The sequence below is a fragment of the Lycorma delicatula genome, chromosome 7 (genome assembly GCF_047948215.1).
Source record: "Lycorma delicatula isolate Av1 chromosome 7, ASM4794821v1, whole genome shotgun sequence".
Taxonomy (NCBI): Eukaryota; Metazoa; Arthropoda; class Insecta; order Hemiptera; family Fulgoridae; genus Lycorma; species Lycorma delicatula.
Genome location: NC_134461.1, coordinates 16,777,402 through 16,796,947, shown reverse-complemented (window position 1 = coordinate 16,796,947; position 19,546 = coordinate 16,777,402).

Below are 19,546 nucleotides of genomic sequence, written 5' to 3'. Positions count from 1 at the left end.
CGGGCTGCCACTGATAACATGATCGTTATTATACTTTCGACGCACTAATAGTCTCATCGATTTTAACTCGGATTCCAGGACCCTAATTTTTAATGAAGTTGTCAGTAAATATTGCACTCAATTAATCCGATAACAATTTTTCCAGCTGACTACAGCGGTACTGTTAAAGTAATGAATTTTCACTCGCCAGTTACAACCGTAAAAATTCTTGTTTATCGAGCGCATGAGCCCAAAAATAAATAAGTCAAATAGCTGAAAAATGGACGGTTGTGACCCTTCAAATATATATCTACCCTGAAACCACACTCTTTACTACAGTCTGAATCAGAAGAAGGGCAACGCAAACCCATCAGAAGATTTGCATTTCAAAAAGCGCATTGATTTTTTACATATTTCAACTTTGGCGTCCATTCTCTGAAAAATAATCCACGGTTTTATAACCTTTTCTAACAGATCTCATCCATCATCTATGGCAGTTTCATACGGATTCCATTAACGAAATTGTTTAAATTTGTAAAACGTAAAATAGTCATGATTGTACGATCCTACCAGTATACTGAAGGAATATACTCTGGTGGATTAAAATGAAATCAAACGGAAACGTGTTATCAAAGAGATAATTAAATTTTTAACTTTAATGAAATAATTTTATTTCCTGATGATGGCTTTCATGTAAGCCGAAAGATCTTGAGTTCACATCAACTTGAGTTAAGGTAAATTTCATTAATTGTTAATTAATTTATTTAACATAGCGGAACCATGTTTGAGAAATTAATATTATATTTAATTTGAAATTTAGATCGGGGGTTATTTTTGAGTACTTTTCGTTCGGAAAAATGTAATTCTTTTTTAATTTAATTCTCTTTAAAATCAATCTTTATTGCGGGAAGGGGAGAAGTAACTTTTATACAAATAATCGTGATTTACACTATTCTAACCGATTACTCTGAAGAAACAAGTTAGATTATGTTATCAAAATAACCGAGAATGTTTAATACGATACAAGCTTTAACTTAAATCAAATCACATCTCATTCGAGAATCACCACTTGGAACTTCCATAAAATAAATTTAATATTGTCATTTGTAAAACAAGCAACTATTATTAAATTTGTATAACCAGTACTCTTCATAATATAATTTATAGTTTAACTATATTATTAAAAGTTAAAAGTTTATGTTATTTAAAATATATATATAAAGAGTTGCGCTAAGTGACTATTGCAATAAATTGGAAAACAAGAAAATTCTGAAATACTGTTTATAAAGAACGGTTTTTACTTAAAATCTAAAACTAGATACGCATTTTAATTTTTAAACAATCATCATCAGTGGATACTAAGGAAATAAGTACTAAATAAGACAAAACATTAAAGGTACTTCCAAAATACCATAAAAATGAGAACTATATCTCCAACAGTGTGTATATAATAATAAAAGTAAACAATACAAGAAACAATATTATTTTTTTAGAAATTTCAGTCAAAAACTTAGTTAATTAAAAAAAATCTTGAAAGTTTTTTTAAGTTATATTTTTTCTAAAAGACTATTTTAGACATGGATATTCCGATTGTTATTTAACAATGAAGTTTCTACGTATCAGGGTCAGTCAAGTATTAACTGGAAGTTTGTCTTCTCGGCTTGCGTAAGAACATGGGCGTAGTGGCGTAGAGGGATATTGACACGGAAAATGTAGAGAGGACAATAAAGGATTACCAAGGATTGAAGGGGGATATTACCGGTGAAAATGTGGGAACGGGATGTAATGTTCATCCCGATCTCGTCTCAGTATTCACATCACTCTGGCCAGTAGCATCATGTCAGAGAAAGAGGTTCCATCGTATTGCGTTTCGTATCGTGTCGTGAAGTTTTTTACAAATGAAATTGTCAAACCCTCCAAAATTTAAATTAGACAGCGTGAAGTTGTAGAAAGCGAGTCATAATAGGTAACCCACCGGGTTGGTCTAGTGCTGAATGCGTCTTCCCAAATCAGCTGATTTGGAAGTCGAATGTTCCAGCGTTCAAGTGCTGGTAAAGTCAGTTATTTTTACACGGATTTGAATACTAGATCGTGGATACCGGTGTTCTTTGGTGGTTGGGTTTCAATTAACCGCACATCTCAGGAATGGTCGAACTGAGATTCTGTACAAGACTACACTTCGTTTACACTCATACATATATATCATCCTCATTCATCCTCTGAAGTATTATCAAGAATAAGTGGAATGCATGACTACATTTAATCGATTGTGACATCACTGAAGACGATCGATGAAAACGCTTCAGAATTAATTATCAGTAATGGGAATGCCCATTCTATTATCGCAAAGCACCGTCGGTTCCGCAAAGTCTGTATGAGTTGGGTTATAAATGCCTAAAAATAAAAACCTAAAAACTATATAAAAAAAAAAGAATAGAACGATTTCAGTTAACTAAATTATTGTTTAACTTAGTAATACTATTTTAACTGAATATATTCTAATAACATACTTCCAAAAAAAGTAGAAAAGAAACACGAAGAAGAATAAAAATAAATAAAAAACGTTTACTAACGTAAAAAATACATTATTAAATTCTAAATTTAAAGCACTTAAATCTGCTAAATTAATAAATAAATTATTACATTACTAAAAATCTTTTCGTACCGATTAGAATAAAATAAATGAAGATAGAAACCATAAAAACAGAATAACCAACAAGAAAAACCAATTATAAAACCGAGAAATCAAGTAAAGATGAAATTTACCCCAATATTCCAACTTAATTTGTAGTTTTAATAAATAAAAAAAAAATAAAACATAAAAACATAAAGTAGGAACGCCTTGCGAGCGGATTGTCCGGGCGGGCGGCGTCTCGGGATGGGATTATTATATGTCCAAAATTGATTACCTCTTCTGTAAAATTTTTTTTGAATGATGAAAATTAATATAACGATAATTAAATTAGAAATTTTAACTCTAGAAATTGATACTAACGAATGAGGAATTTTTTTTTCCGCTAGTGATCGGTACATTTAGGTGCCTAATTTTTGGTTATAGTTCATTATTTTATAAAGAAATAGAATCACATAAATAAAAAATATATATTATTAATATATATATGTGATATGTCAATATGTAATAATATAACAAGTATACGCTTTTTCTTTTCCTGTTTATCTTCCGGGAATTACCGTTCAGGTATTACTTCAGAGGATGAATGAAGATGATATGTATGAGTATAAATGAAGTGTAGTGTTGTACAGTGTCAGTTGGACCATTCCTGAGATGTGTGGTCAATTGAAACCCAACCACCAAAGATCCCACCAGTATCCACGATCTAGTATTCAAATCCGTTTAAAAATAATTGACTTTACTAGGACTTGAACGCTGGAACTCTCGACTTCTAAATCAGCTGATTTCGGAAGACGCGTTCACCACTTGTCCAAACTGGTGGGTTAACTCCTTGCGGAGGGTGGTTAATTGAAACCCAACCACCAAAGAACACCAGATCCGGTGTTTTTTGGTGGTTGGGTTTCTAGTATACGCCCACCACGATATATGTACTGAATCGAGATTTTCCGGTAGTGATCAGTACATTCCCGGTGTTAGGCTAAGAGGAATGCACGCACAGATAGAGACACATACAAATGCTCTTTAGTAGGATAGGATGAGCGCGACCAAAAACGTTTTACAAAAAAGTAGTTGTATCACTCTTTGAACACAATTTTTGAATGAACTGTGTTATCAGCTAGCGCGTGACGCTTTTTCGTGATGTTTTTTCTTTCTCAGTTGAATCCCAATCCCGAATCTTGTGTTAAGAAGCTTTGCTTGAAAAGGATTTATGGGAATTAAGTAATCCATGATTATCTTGTTTTGGATTGCAATAAACGATGTTACAGTGATTCCTAATTTCAAACTCATTTTCCCATCCCTCACTCTTTCTACAATTTTCTGTCGTGGACTGCTTCTAATATGGATATATTCTCTGTTAATGAAGAATTCAGGATGGGCTTCATATTTTTATTAAATAATATTTATCAGCGAGCTTTTTCATCGACTAGTAATTATTATTTAATAACGTAATAAAAACTGAAGTATTTTTGTTTGTATTAAAAAAAAAACTATATATCATATATATTACACTTTGGTTGTACGGTATAAAATTAGATTCCAGCTAGTTGTTCATTTTAAATAAAAATTGTTTGAATAAAATTTGAAATAGTAAACAACAACCGGTAGAACGGCTTTCCAGAGAATTTTACACAAAATTTCAAACGGTTCTACTAACAGTCTTTATATGCATACGACTTCAATTGAACAAACCAAGTTATTAAGAAAAGTTTTCCTTTCAATAATATCTTTCATGTCTTCTTAACGTACAGATTAATATCGCTCGGAATAATTTTCAAGCGTACTGTCATAATAATTAAAAGAAAAAAAAACAACATTTTAATCTATTTTCTGATGATTCGTTTCTTTCTATTATGGTTGGTGGCCATTTAAGGATCTATTAGAAATTGCATTCGTAGAGATAATTTTCGTCTTTTAATCTTTTACTTCATGGAATAGGTTAGCAAATGGAATTCTGTATCCTGATTAGGATAACAGTGATGATTAAGTAATTAATATTGAAATAAAGATTATGGCTTTAAAGAGAGGAAATTAACAAAAAATCCTTCTCGACCAATTCAGTTACATTTATTTGAATGATATGTTAAAATATTATTTATTAATTAATAAAATTGTAACAAAAATGGTTGGATATGAAATGTAATTTTTTTTTAATACGTCAACCCTTTGGCAAAGCGGTAGCTTTTCTGCTTTTCCTCCGAAGGTTCTGGGTTTGAGTACTGGTTAGGGAAGGAGTTTTTTCACATGCTAAAAAAATTCATTATCAATCATCGCATCAACAACAGTTACAGAGTGTTAGAGAAAACGAACAGTTTAAATTAAAACTGGCTTTTCTCCTTCAAAAAAGATTCATTGTTTCAAGAGAATAAATTGTAGATATTTATGTTAAAAAAGTATCGTTTATAATAAAATTAATTATTTGTTTTTTATACTCCCTCCTTTAATAAAGACATATTAGTTTCTTTGATGTATTCCTGTTACGCGTATCTTGTGTATAAGTATGTTTTCAACTGGAAAAATAACGTTGTTATATAACCATAAGAATACCTCCTTCAGTGCTGCCTAATCTTTCCATTTGTAATCATTAGCTATTTTAATGATTTTATCTACTTATTCGTATCTTTTCTACCCGTTATTTTTTAACTTAAATATATTTTAATCTACTTTATCCTTTCCTTTCAATTAAAGGATAAAGTTATCCTTTATACTTTTATTAAAACCTTTTATTTTAATGAAAACTGAGAATAGGATAACTAAGGATATCCTTTATCCTTATTAATCTTTTCTGTGTAATCGCTATCGGATTAAACCTTATGTGCTATCATTTTTGAGAATAAATAAACTACCAGGCAGCTAAACGATTAGCTGCAGGAAATTGAAATTTAGGATTTACGACTAACTTGTAGTTGTGTACCTCCCCTTTTGGTTGGTCCATTTTGCCCATTATTGATTTCAACTGAAATTTTGGATCGTTATATTTTATGTATGAATTTGAAAGTGATTGGCGTAAAATTACGGCAGTTATCGTATCCACAACAAAGTGAAATATATAAATGTATAAATAAACTTTTGAACTGACGGTTGTTGGGGGATCTGGGGTTGTGAAACGCGAAGATATGTCGAAATTTTCCGGAAATCGAATCATGGTTTCCGGAAATCGAATCATGGCTACAATAGGTAGCTTTCTTATCAAAACTACCTAAAATATTAGGTAGAAAAAAATTACATTTTTAAATTAATTTTTTTTAAATTTAATTTTAATTAAAATTGTTTTTTGGTACAAAAATATAATGAAATAAACTATTCTGTAGCATTGGGGATTTTATCCATTTACAACCCTATAAAATTGGATAATTCATTCGGTTTGAAAAATAGATATTTTACATGAAATAAAAACAATAATTTATTTTTAATTATTAAAGATCAATTTATTATAAGCTTGTCATTACACGTGTATTAATCGTATTTTTTATAAATTTTGTTTTTATAAAATAGGCATTTTTAATATTATTACCTTCTATTAAATGTAATGTTTTATCTCTTTTATTTTTAAATAGATAATTTAATTTTTAAATTGACAATGTAACAATATTTTTTATTACTTTAGACTGGAATATCGTTTATAATTCTATTTTGTAATACGTCGACATTAGAATATAAACAATAACAAATATTCATATGTAACCTTTTACTTCAGGGTTATCTTTTTCTGTTTTACCCTCCGGAACCTAGGATTTGATTTACCCTCGACTTCGAAATCAGCTGATTTGCGATGACGAGTTAACCACTAGACCAACACGGTGGGTTTAGCAATTAAGCCTGCTACTCTTCAGGATCTGCGAAATCGAATTCTTACAGCAGTGAATTCAATAACCAGGCACCAATTCTCAATAAAAATAATTTGGGCCCGTTGAAAATAATAAACTGTTATTTATAAATCTTGATTGTTTCATCCTTGAACGAAGTTAAGAAAGTATTGTAACTGAGAAAATTTCGGTTTTCACATTTCAACAGGAATTTCCATTTGACCATTCTTGAACCCACTTTGACTATTTTCGGCGTGACGTCTATACGTATGTATGTGCGTATGTATCTCGCATAACTCAAAAACGATTAGGAGTAGAATGTTAAAATTTTGGATTTGGACTGTTATAACATCTAATTGTACACCTTTCCTTTTGATTGCGATCGACATGACCAAAAGTGTTCAATAAAGCCCAAAATCCAAAAACAAAATTGGATTTTGGACTTTTTCTTAACTGTAGTAATAATCTCTTGTCAAGAGCTTTTCAACGATATATCAAAACTGATACTTATTCTTATTGGTTCCAGAATTAGAGCCAAGTAAACTTTAATTAATGTAATATTTGGATCTAACAAGGGAAGGCACTTCGGTTTGAATCAGACATCTCCTTTTCTTTTTCTTTTTTTTACTTTTTTTGTAATTTAAATATATTAATAAATTAATGTTATTAACCCGTGATTGTAAAAAATTTTTTAAAATAAATAATTATTTAGTAATAAAAAAAAAAAAAATATATATATAAAAAATCAGAAGTTATTAGTGACATAAAATTTTATGTACTTTTAAAAATAGCATATGTGATTTAACAGGCATTATTACATATGTGTATATGTAATAAGAGTTGGTGAAACATGTGATTATTTAATATTAAATGAAAATTATTATTTAGAATCGTATTATTTTTGGATTTTCTCGTTTAATTTCGGTTTAATTTTATCTCGATTAAAGTTAACTACAAAGTGACTGAAAAATAGACTTTCACAAGAACAACATATATACTGAGGCATACGTGCTCGATCTTTAATAAATTGCAAAACCTCTCGTCTTTTGGTTCATTACTCCTCTCATATTTTCGGAGAATATTTCCTTACGTCAGAGTTGGTCATCATTTCGTTTATTTGTTTTTTGTTGCCAATCATTTAATCGCTCTTTGGTTAGATATAATTCTTCTGATCTTAATTCGTGTACACATTCTGTAATTTTCAAATTTTCTTTCTTTATATTCGTCATTTTCTCTTAATCTTTTTACGCTTTCTGCTCTATCTTTCTTTTTTTCTGTATCATTGTTTCTTTTTCATTTTTGATTATTCACTAAATAATCCAATGATAAAAACTGAATATTTTCGGTCGAAATTAACATTTGTAATCAATATACAGGGATTCACTAAAGGGAATAATTTAATTATTATTAAGTTTTATTTATCTGACACACCGGAAATCTGAAATATTTTTCAATCAATAACTCACGAAGGCACGAATAATACTGATCTAGTAAGACGAGTAATAAAGGGACTTTTATTCTATCTTAATATTTCATGTACGATTGCTGAATTAATAACTGTATGAATATTTGATGTTAATAAAAATTAATATTTTCAGCAATTGTGTAACTATCCACTTTATTAAAGAATTGCAGGATCGTATATCACTTTCACATGAAAAAAAGTTTAAACAAAGTACAGCAAAAAATGTGTATGTATAATTTAATAGGGGTACAAGGAAGTCATGTAGTGTCCACGTAATTTAAAAAAAAAAATTTTTAATTTAATATAATTACTCTGTAATAATATCATTTATTATTAAGTTTTTTATTATTAAGTGAAGGTAACATATTTTGCTTCTATCCGAAAATAATATTATATTTTTCTATCGTTATATATAGCTATTTATATTATAATTTCTTTATACATGTTCTTTTTTTTTAGCAGCTAGTAATATTAACTATGATCAATTTTAAAGCGAGTAATGAAGTGAAAGGATAACTGTAAAATAATCAGTGTAAATTATAGGTTAATTTTATTTTTCTTCGAAGGTATGACATAGCCTACTTTTTAAATGCTCTAAAAAAAGTATACTTAAAACATACTGTTGGACACGTGCTATTTATTTACAAGTTAAATAAATAGACAATTGTAAATAACAATAGTAGAAATGAAAAGAAAAATGAAACTTTAAAATAGAGTAGGTTTTGAAGGGTTATTCTATATTGTATATTTAAGAACTGGAAATTTGACAGTTGGTCTTCATGGAGTTCGTTTGTATAATTATTACTTACTAGATAATTATTTCAGATAATAATCATTTTTTTAAAAGAAAGAAAAGATAGTAAAAGAAAGTGATAGGAAAATAAATATATATATATATATATATATATATATGAAGAATAAAGATGAAAAGAAACATAAGACTGCGGGCACGCGTTTTTAGTTTTTTTTTTATTTATTTATTTATTTATCTATCTATCCTTTGATAATTTACCTTCTTATAATATTATTATTTAGTTAGTATTTTGATTGTTCATCATTCGTTTGTGGTGCCACAATTTTATTATCACAGATGTTTTAGCCTCTGTCTGGACAGTGAAACGCGAAGGAAAGCAGGTGCAAGTTATTAATCTGAACATAACATCAAACATACCCATCCGAATCAGCTGCAGCCGTCGACGTCATTACTGTAAAAGATTATTAGCCGTATTTAGTTAAAAGAGTTCGGGTCAATGTGCGGCATTTTTTCTTTTTTTTTTACTGATTATGCCAATAATGATGATTTAGCGGAAATCATGACTAAAATTAAATGTCATGTATTATTTTATTTCTCTACCGAATCGTAATCTTTTTTAATATTATTTTATTTGATTTTTTAAAATTTTATGTTAAATTTTAAACACAAGATTTAAAAGAAAATATTTTTTTTTAAATATATAAAAAGTACTATAAATTAAACATTTATTTACAGATTATAAATCAGTTTCCATAATTTATTCACAATAAATACCATTGGCAATAATTTATTCCAGAAATTTATTTATTTATTTTTATCGTATAATGTCGATAGAAAATAAACTAAGATTTCCTGTCGCGGTTTCGATCGCGAATATATTATCACAATTTAAACACGAATACAAAAATTACTTCTCAACGTCGAGCTAATTTTATTTTTTGAATTACAAAAAATGACCAATCGCTAAAAAAAAAAAAACAAAGCGTCTTAAAAACTAATAAACACAAATAATATGAAATGTGCACGAGTAGAAAAACAGATAGAAACATAGCCGGTCAGAGCGAGCGAAGCAAACCCTTCCCATCTAGGCAAGGGACTCTGCCACTGGACCCCCGCACGTTCATTAAACTAATTGTTATGAGAATAATAATAATGATAAAAATCTGACGTGGACACCACATGACTTTCTTAAATTACATAAATTAAATTAAATTACATTGCCTATTTTTTACAATCGGAGGTTAATAATTTTAATAAATCAATATATTTAAATTAAAAAAAAAGTAAAAAAAGGGATGAAGTCTGAGTCGAACCGATGTTCGACCTTCCCCTTGTAAGATCCAAATAATTCATTAATTAAAATTTTATTTGGTTATAACTCTGGAACCAATGAAAATAACTGCTTATGATACATCGTTGAAAACTTGAAAAACTCTCGATGAAGGCTGATGCTACAGTTAAGAAAAAGTCCAAAATTCAATTTTTTTGGATTTTGGGCTTTTTTGAGCTTTTTAGTCCAGTCGATTGCAATTAAAAGGGGTAGGTGCAACTGGATGTTACAACAGTTCTAAATCCAAAATTTCAACATTCTAATCGTTTTTGAGTTTTGCGAGATACATACGTACGTACAGACGTCACGCCGAAACTAATCAAAATGGATTCAGGGTTGGTCAAAATGGATATATACCTTTAACTTATACATTTCCTCTCACCATCTTAAATAAAATATTGTATACTTTTCTATCATTTTATTTTTTCAACCTTTTGAAGGGATAAAAAAAATATATATATATATCAATTTCTCAAACATGGTTCCAGTAAATTAATGTGTTTTCCCTAGATCTTTCAGTCCTTAGACCATCGTCAGGAGAATAAAATAATTATAAAATAAAGTTAAAAAATTAAAATGATTAATCAGTCACGACCTTTGCTATTTATCAGTATTTTCATAATCATTTAATTTTTTGACTTTATTTTATAATATTATTTTATTCTCCTGACGATGGTCTAAGAACTGAAAGATTTACAGAAAACACTTTTAATTTGCTGGTAAGTTGAATTTTCACTTTTTTAATAAATTTTAATAAAATATATAATTTTTTAGATGAGTGTTTCTATCGGTTTGGAAATGGTTTACAAACTTTATTAGAGGGTAGTAGCCCGTAAGTAATCCTTAACAATTAAATATAAATTTCGGTAAATTTTTTTTTATTAAATAACTTTTATTATAAATTCTGTTTAAGATGTCATCTTGGTGAGAAATGATTTCAACTGTTTACCACTAAGTCAGTGAGGGTTTGTAAATTATTTACAGCAGGTTTACGGAAAGGCAGGTTACAGAAGACCAAAAGAAAATAAGAAAGAAGAATAAAAATCGGTCCGCCAACACGAAGTGTAATCCGGCACGACGGAGTCCAGCAGACATGCAGCAACGAAGGCAGCCCGAGTGAAGGAAAATTAAAAACTTCAACTTCATCTCACCAATCATCCAACACCTCTTTACTTAATTCTTACAATTATGCCCCAAGCCAGCACATGAGAATCCCTTCGGAGAAGGAAGCGCATTGCTTCCTCTAAATACTAGGGTCCCCGGAAGGCGCTAGCACCGAATGGACTTCAGGGGACGGATTGAAAGGGAATCACGCTGGAAGAACGAAGCTCATATGCGTCTAGTCTCCCACGATCAGCTCCGGTCAATTATTTCTCATTGATCTAAAGGACCGTAACGCAAATAAAAACTCCGTCCATAAATATAACACAAAAATCTGTAACCGCCACTAAATAAATAATGACCTGCCCGAAGGTCAGAACAACAAGGGACATTCGTCCAGGCTCTGCGATTAGTAGGGAGATTATATACTCCCCCTATCCTTGCGTTCCGTTTCGTTCCCAAGTCAGTGAGTAAAGGGGGCTTATAGGACATTAACCCTTATAATAAGTAGTTCTATAAAATTCTATGAACAATTTTTTTGTTAATTTTCTAACAGCGATGTAGAAATTTTATTAAAATATCATCATTATTTGTTCTGAGATAACTCCCTTACACCATATCCGACTCTGTTTTGTTTTTAGTTAATATTTCCGTTATAGTTTCCCTTGTAACGTTCATTTCTCTTTAGATGTTTGTAATTTGTCTTTTTCGATTTTTATTTTTAATGTTATACTTCTGGACTTGATTTTTTTTTGTCTTCAGTCATTTGACTGGTTTGATGCAGCTCTCCAAGATTCCCTATCTAGTGCTAGTCGTTTCATTTCAGTATACCCTCTACATCCTACATCCCCAACAATTTGTTTTACATACTCCAAACGTGGCCTGCCTACACAATTTTTTCCTTCTACCTGTCCTTCCAATATTAAAGCGACTATTCCAGGATGCCTTAGTATGTGGCCTATAAGTCTGTCTCTTCTTTTAACTATATTTTTCCAAATGCTCTTTTCTTCATCTATTTGCTGCAATACCTCTTCATTTGTCACTTTATCCACCCGTCTGATTTTTAACATTCTCCTATAGCACTGCATTTCAAAAGCTTCTAATCTTTTCTTCTCAGATACTCCGATCGTCCAAGTTTCACTTCCATATAAAGCGACACTCCAAACATACACTTTCAAAAATCTTTTCCTGACATTTAAATTAATTTTTGATGTAAACAAATTATATTTCTTACTGAAGGCTCGTTTAGCTTGTGCTATTCGGCATTTTATATCGCTCCTGCTTCGTCCATCTTTAGAAATTCTACTTCCCAAATAACAAAATTCTTCTACCTCCATAATCTTTTCTCCTCCTATTTTCACATTCAGAGATCCATCTTTGTTATTTCTACTACATTTCATTACTTTTGTTTTGTTCTTGTTTATTTTCACGCGATAGTTCTTGCGTAGGACTTCATCTATGCCGTTCATTGTTTCTTCTAAATCCTTTTTACTCTCGGCTAGAATTACTATATCATCAGCAAATCGTAGCATCTTTATCTTTTCACCTGGAATTGATAATACATGCATTCCTATCGAACCATGCGTCCGTGTATCAAATATAGCTTACTACGTAATAATTGTTTCTTATTTATATTTATTTCCTTCGTCGTTACTAATTTGGTTTTTCTTTAATTTTCACTTTTACATTTTTGTTTATCTCTTTCTCTTTTAGTTCTTTTTAGTTGTCTTTTTTCTGTTTAGTCTTCGGAACCGCCGTAAGATATTACTTCAGAGGATGAATGAGAATGATATGTAATAATGTAGAAGAAGTGTAGTCTTGTATAGTCTCTGGTTAAACACTCCTGAGTTGTTTGGTTAATTGAAACTCAACTATCATAGAACACCAGTATCCACGATCTAGTATTCAAATCTGTATAAAAGTAACCGCCTTTACTAGGATTTGAACCTTAGAAACCTCGAGTTCGAAATCAGCCGATTTTTGTTAATCTAAATTTTTTACATGTTAAATACGTTTTTTTATTATTGTAAGCCGGTTTTTTTCGCTTATTTTTATCCTCAGTAAAATCTTTTAATACTCATTTTCATTTCATATTTTATGATGTCTTCTAAGTTTGAAATCCTGTGCTTCATTCCTTAAAAATATTATGGTATCTATCAACGTTATACAATTATTAATCCAATAAAGGAAGTAATTATATTCATTTTTTATCACAAAGGTAGAGGAAAAATTATATTTATTTTTATTTTTTAATTAAAATATTGTTCTGGGTTTGCTTATTGTCATTATGGAGTTTTTAACAAATCTTTATTTTGAAACAGATTATTTTCGTATAGAACTGAATTTTTTATTGGTTAAATCATTCTTTATAGTTAGTGATTTTATTAAAAATTATTCTTCTTATTAAAAATGATAATTTTAATTAATTATTATAATTAATAATTATTTTTGTCGTAAAAATAATTATTAAATTTAATATTTAGGGATTGGTTGAATTTTAAGCTGTATTCAAACGGTCAGATAATTTTTAACTTCGTTGCCAACTTCTCCCATTTTTATTTTATAATGTAGATCGAGTATTGTTGAACATAAAAATACATATGTTCGTGAAAAAAAGTATTTCAGTTCTGTTTTTATTGTTTCTAGTGCAGCAGCAAAAATTCTTAGAATTATACTTGGGTGATTCGAAAAGGACTTAACAACTTTAAAAGAATATAAAAATTTATTTAGATAACCTTCAGAATACGTTGAGGTCTCATTTCATTAAAAAAAAAAAAATGAAGTTTTGATTCGCTTAACTCATTTATATCGAATTTGGCCACCAGGGTTGTCACCAGTGTTAAAATTTAATGTTGCGGAACGTGCGCGCTACGTGGTTTTTTTCGCGATTTGCACTTAGCAGCTGTATTGCCACGTAATTTTCGTAGAGTATGGTAGGAAGCCTCCTAGTGACATACAATGTACTCTTGGTACCAAACCCTCGTTGAGACAGGTTGTTCTTTTAATCATACAAAATTATCAGGACGCGTCCTTGAAGGTGCAGTGGAACAACTCGGAGAAAGATTTCCACGTAGTCTGAAGAAGTCAACTCGACGTGCATCACGTGACATTCCATAAACGACTTTTTGACGCGTATTGTGTAAACGATTGCAGTTGGAAGCCATACAAACTAACCATGATTCAAGAAATTACAGATGACGACAAAGTTGCTTGGCTGCAGTTTTGTGTGGAAATGATAGATAGAATTGCAGACAACGATAAATTTTTAGACAATGCAAACGTTTAGTGGCAAAGGTGAATACCTATAACTGTCGAATATGGGGTAGCAAAAACTCTTATGAAACTTTTTAGTACATTCGTGATAGATCAAGGTCAATGTTTTTTGTTGCCCGAAACAAAGGCTCTCCCGTTCTTCTTCTAGGAGACAACTGTAAATGGTGTCGTTTATTTGGACATGCTTCAGAATTATATAACTTCAGAATTATATAATTCCTCAGTCAGACGATGATGACTAAGATGGACGCTATTACTATCAGCAAGATGGGCACCACCTCACTACCGCCTAGAAGTCCGAGATTTTCTCGATACTCGATTTCCAGGTGGATGGATTGGTCGTGAGGTAGCCAATTGCGTGGCAACCTCGCTCCCCAGATTTGATCCCGCTAGATTTTTTATTTGGGGTTTCATAAAAGATTTATTTTATGTACCACCTTTGCCTACTGATCTTGTTGAAATAAGTTCGAATTAAAACCACAGCTGGAGAGGTAATGCCTGACTTACTGGTTACTGTTGGAATTAAGGGATGTATGTCGCATTAGAAATGGAAGCCATATCGAACCAAAGTGAATGTTGAGTGATAAACTTGATGTTATTTTTTGAAATCTTATCCGAATTTGTAAGTTATTTCAATAAATTTTCATACGGTTTTAAAGTTGGGAATGCTTTTTGAATCACCCGGGTTTTATTGAAGTATTATTTTGGGTACTTTCTGAGTAAACGGAGGCCATTCTTACACAGAAGATATAAATAAAGGCTTATATGTGTGTACATGTTTGAAGTTTTTTATATAATAAATAAATATAATTATAAATATAATCTAACAAAACTTAACCTTCGCTTGCGAACCTTGACTAGCGAGCGTAGGAAAAGTTTGATAGATTATCTGTTTTCCTGTTTAGCCTTCGGGAATTACCGTTCAGGTATTAATTCGTAGGATGAATGAGGATGATACGTATGAATGTAAATGAAGTGTACTCTTGTACAGTTTCAGTTCGACCATTCCTGAAATGTGTGATTAATTGAAACCCAACCACGAAAGAACACCGGTATCCACGATCTAGTATTCAAATCCATATAAAAGTAACTGCCTTACTAGGACTTGAACGCTGGAACTCTCGACTTCTCAATCAGTTGATTTGGGAAGACGCGTTCATCACTTGACCAATCTGGTGGGCTAAGTTTGGTTAGATTAATGTAATTTAACCAAATGTTTTGAGTTTTTTTTTATAAACATCATTTTCTTTTTGAAAACAGGTGTCCTCCGTTTAATCAGAAAGTACCTTATTATGTATTTTTTATTAACAAATTTTCTTATTTAAGTTTCAATTAAGAAATAAAAATTAATTTAAATTTCCTTATCAATCTGCGGTATTTTTTTCATGTATTAATTTTATAATTCCATTTCTAATGCTTGACATGCTTAATTTCTTTAATTAACAAGACATTCGTAAATTGAAATACGTGTTTATCCGTTTTGTACGTAGGTGCTTTTTTTAAAAAAAATAATTTTGTAGCTATAAATTAATTATAGCGTTGGTGTGTGAAAAACACAGAAATACACGATTATCTGGGATTGCCAAAAGTTTGAAAGGAACTCAAACGTATTAGATTTGGTGATTCGATACAAGATACAAAATTAAACTGAACAAACATGTTAACTGGCTCGCGATTACCTCCTAGATATTAACGCGATGTTACAAGCCTAAAACGACTGTATATATAGATCTGTAAATTATCCTAGATTTGAGGTGAATCAGCTACCCTAGGTTGTTGTACATCGTGAAAATTCTTCGTTTTATTTCTTTCTTCATTTACTTTTGTTGGTTCTCTGATTTTTTTATTTTATTGTTTGATTAGTTATTATTTGTGTAATTGATAAGATTATTTTTTTTGTGTTTTTTTCTGCTATTTATGTTCTGAACTTTATCAGTATTTCTTGGACTTATCTTTATAAGTACTTATTTATGTTAACTATTTATTTTTGTATACTGTATAAGATATGTATGTATCTTATATATAACTATATATATATATATATATATATAGTTTAATGAGGTATTACAATAGAAGCCCCCCTCTGCATGTCATTTTTTTATTCAATTATATGGTTCCGGGTAAAATGAAACAGATTTTAAATTAAACACTGTGGAAAAATAAGAAAAAATAGATTTTTTTTTCTAAATATCTTAAAGTTGTTCTTATATTAATATTATTCAAATAGAAATAATTTTTTATGTTTGTTAATGAAAGGTTATTTATCTTGCTGTAAGGTTCTTTTATATATCCATTTGTTAGCTAATTATGCTTTAGTATTATAATAATGGTCGATAATAAATTTAAAAATAACTGGAAATTGATAAAATGTAGTTAACTGCAAGATTTACTTAATATACTACTTAAGAAACATTTCCAAGCCAATGTTACGAATCAAGTTAATATTTATACTGTGGGTTTTATAATCATCTTGCCGTTCAAACCAGTCTGCAAACTTTTGACAGGATAACTTTTAGCTTCACTTTTACTAGTAATTGTCGGTTTTTTTAAATTGTTTTTGTGTTTGCTTCATGAGTTTTCTTTTTCTTTTTTCTTGTTTATGTCTTTTCGGAAAATAATAGATCAAGGACGACTTTTGTAGTCTAGATGTAGTCTAAAGAGATGTACAAAGACTTTTCCTGAAAAGTCTTTGTACATCTCTTTAGCTGTTCAGATAACCTAATAAATTCCAGAACTGAAAATCTCCTTAGTATATAAATAAATCTGTTTACTATGTGAGAGAATTAACCTTTCAATTTGCGTATAAAAGTATACTTAAAGCATTGATTCTCAAACATTTTCGCCCACTGCCTACATTGAGAATCAAGAATTTTCTAGCGCCTCCGAAAATTTTTAAATTTACCATCTGTTGAAAATAATAGTTACAATTGCTGTTTTTAAGATGCGCTATTAAAAACAACAATTGCAATTATTGTTTTGAAACGTGGTATATTCTGTTTCTGAGTTGAAAGTTACATTTTAAATAAGAGGAATTAAAACGCGTATTTAATTATATTTGAAAGTATTTTTTATTAAAATTGCTTTCAAAAAAATTACAATTTTATCTATATAGTTATATAACATCAATAGTGATAGCATATTCAACGATTGAGACTGTAGCACGATCTTGGGTAAGCTGAAAGCGGGTGATTCATGTTGCAGTCTCAATCTTTAAAGATTTCAATACGTCGGCTCAAAATCAACAAAAGCCAAAAACTGCAGCGCTGCATTGAAGACCTCACAATTTGTCGTTAAAGTTAGATCACCTAGATCAAAACTCTCCAGTTATTTTTACACGGATTTGAATACTAGATCGTGGATACCGGTGTTCTTTGGTGGTTGGGTTTCAATTAACCACACATCTCAGGAATGGTCGAACTGAGAATGTACAAGACTACACTTCATTTACACTCATACATATCATCCTCATTCATCCTCTGAAGAATTATCTAAACGGTAGTTACCAGAGGCTAAACAGGAAAAAGAAAGAAAGATCAAAACTCTTTAATTTCCAAATTTATTCGCATCAATACGTTGCTTAGATCGGGAGGTATGCAACATTAAAGACACAAACGGCCTTTTTTCTTTAAAGTGGAATATTTCACTTCAGAAAAACCATCGAGACATACAAAAAAAAAGAAGAAATTAAAGCTAAATTCTTAAGCTTTTAAACAATTTTAATGCAGTTTTCTGAAAAAAAATTTTCTTCTCATTCATTTTTGTTTTTAATCTGATGATTTTTGAAATTTGATGTATACTGTCAAAAAGTAGAGTATTCAAGGTTTAATTTTTTTTATTCGTCTTTCTAAGTCTCTTGGTTGCAAAGTCAAAGTAGTTTGAATACAGTAATTTTTTATCATAAAATGTTGGTGTACCTTTATTTTTTTATACTAGTGTAGTAAGTATTTAATTTTAGTTTGAAACATCAGGAAAACATAATTTTTACCTTTTTTTTTTATTCAGCCATCGCCTTTCTAGACCACCTAAACGCCGACAATTTTCTGTGAGCCTTCGCCCCTGAACACCTTCTGCACCCACAAGGGGGCATTATCGTCCAATTTGGGTACGAATGATCTAGAGTATTGATGAGGTATGAAGGCTCTTAAATAACTCTTTTTTTCACAAAAAAATCGATCTGACAGTTCCGATTAACACAACATCAACCAAAATGGTTGCTTTTTAGTAATTTTCAGTTAGTTTCATAATATTACAAAAATTTTTCAAAATTTTAAAAACGCTTTATACTGTTTAGTCATACTTTAATCAAATTATTATCATACATTGCATGAGTTTAATTAGTAGGTTAATTTGGATTTCAAAAGCTAACATCATATATTGAAATTTCTAATATATTTATAAAATATCAAAAAAATTTTCAATCAAACATTTACTACACAAAGTAACGAAATTCGATACTACAAAAACTCAAATTAGTAACTCAAATTTGAAATCAAAAAAACCCCTACTAAATTTTTGTCATTATTTTATGTCAAACGGCTATCGGATTTGTCATCTGCGACGCCAAAAACCCCGCATAGCCGTTTTGCAGATTTTGTAATTTTTTATATCCGTACCCTTAATTTACCATCGTTCGTAGGATGTTTGTTAAAGTAATGGTTGAACATTGTATTGTCATCCGACTTTAGTAACTGTGCAAAATTTCATCAATCGGCAATGTCAGGAAGTACGTTATATTAAGGATGCAAGATTTGAGGACAAACATGAAAAAAAATTACATTATGAGTCAAAAAAGAAAGTAAAAATGGCTTACAGTCCATACCCAAAAAGTGGTCTTGCACCAAAAAATAGATCGTTTTTAGGTAGAGGTAGGTAGGTATTTGCTAAATTTTATTTTTCTAGTGTTTCACTATTAAGAAGTTATTTAAGAGGTGTAATAGAACCTTTATTATTTTTTTTATGTTAATGGAATTATTATTTAAAGAAACAATATTTCAGTTTTTTATTTTCTATTACTATGTTTTTACTGTAATATTATCATAATATTACCCTGTTAAAAGCTATTATATTTAAATAAAATAGACCGCTATTATTTTATTAAGGTCAGTCTGTTGAGCTAATATCACATCACGACCTTGTGTACCAGTAGCTTTCAAATTAAGTTGCTAATTACGCCTTAATCCAATGTCTCATGTCTGGTTAAGTTTAA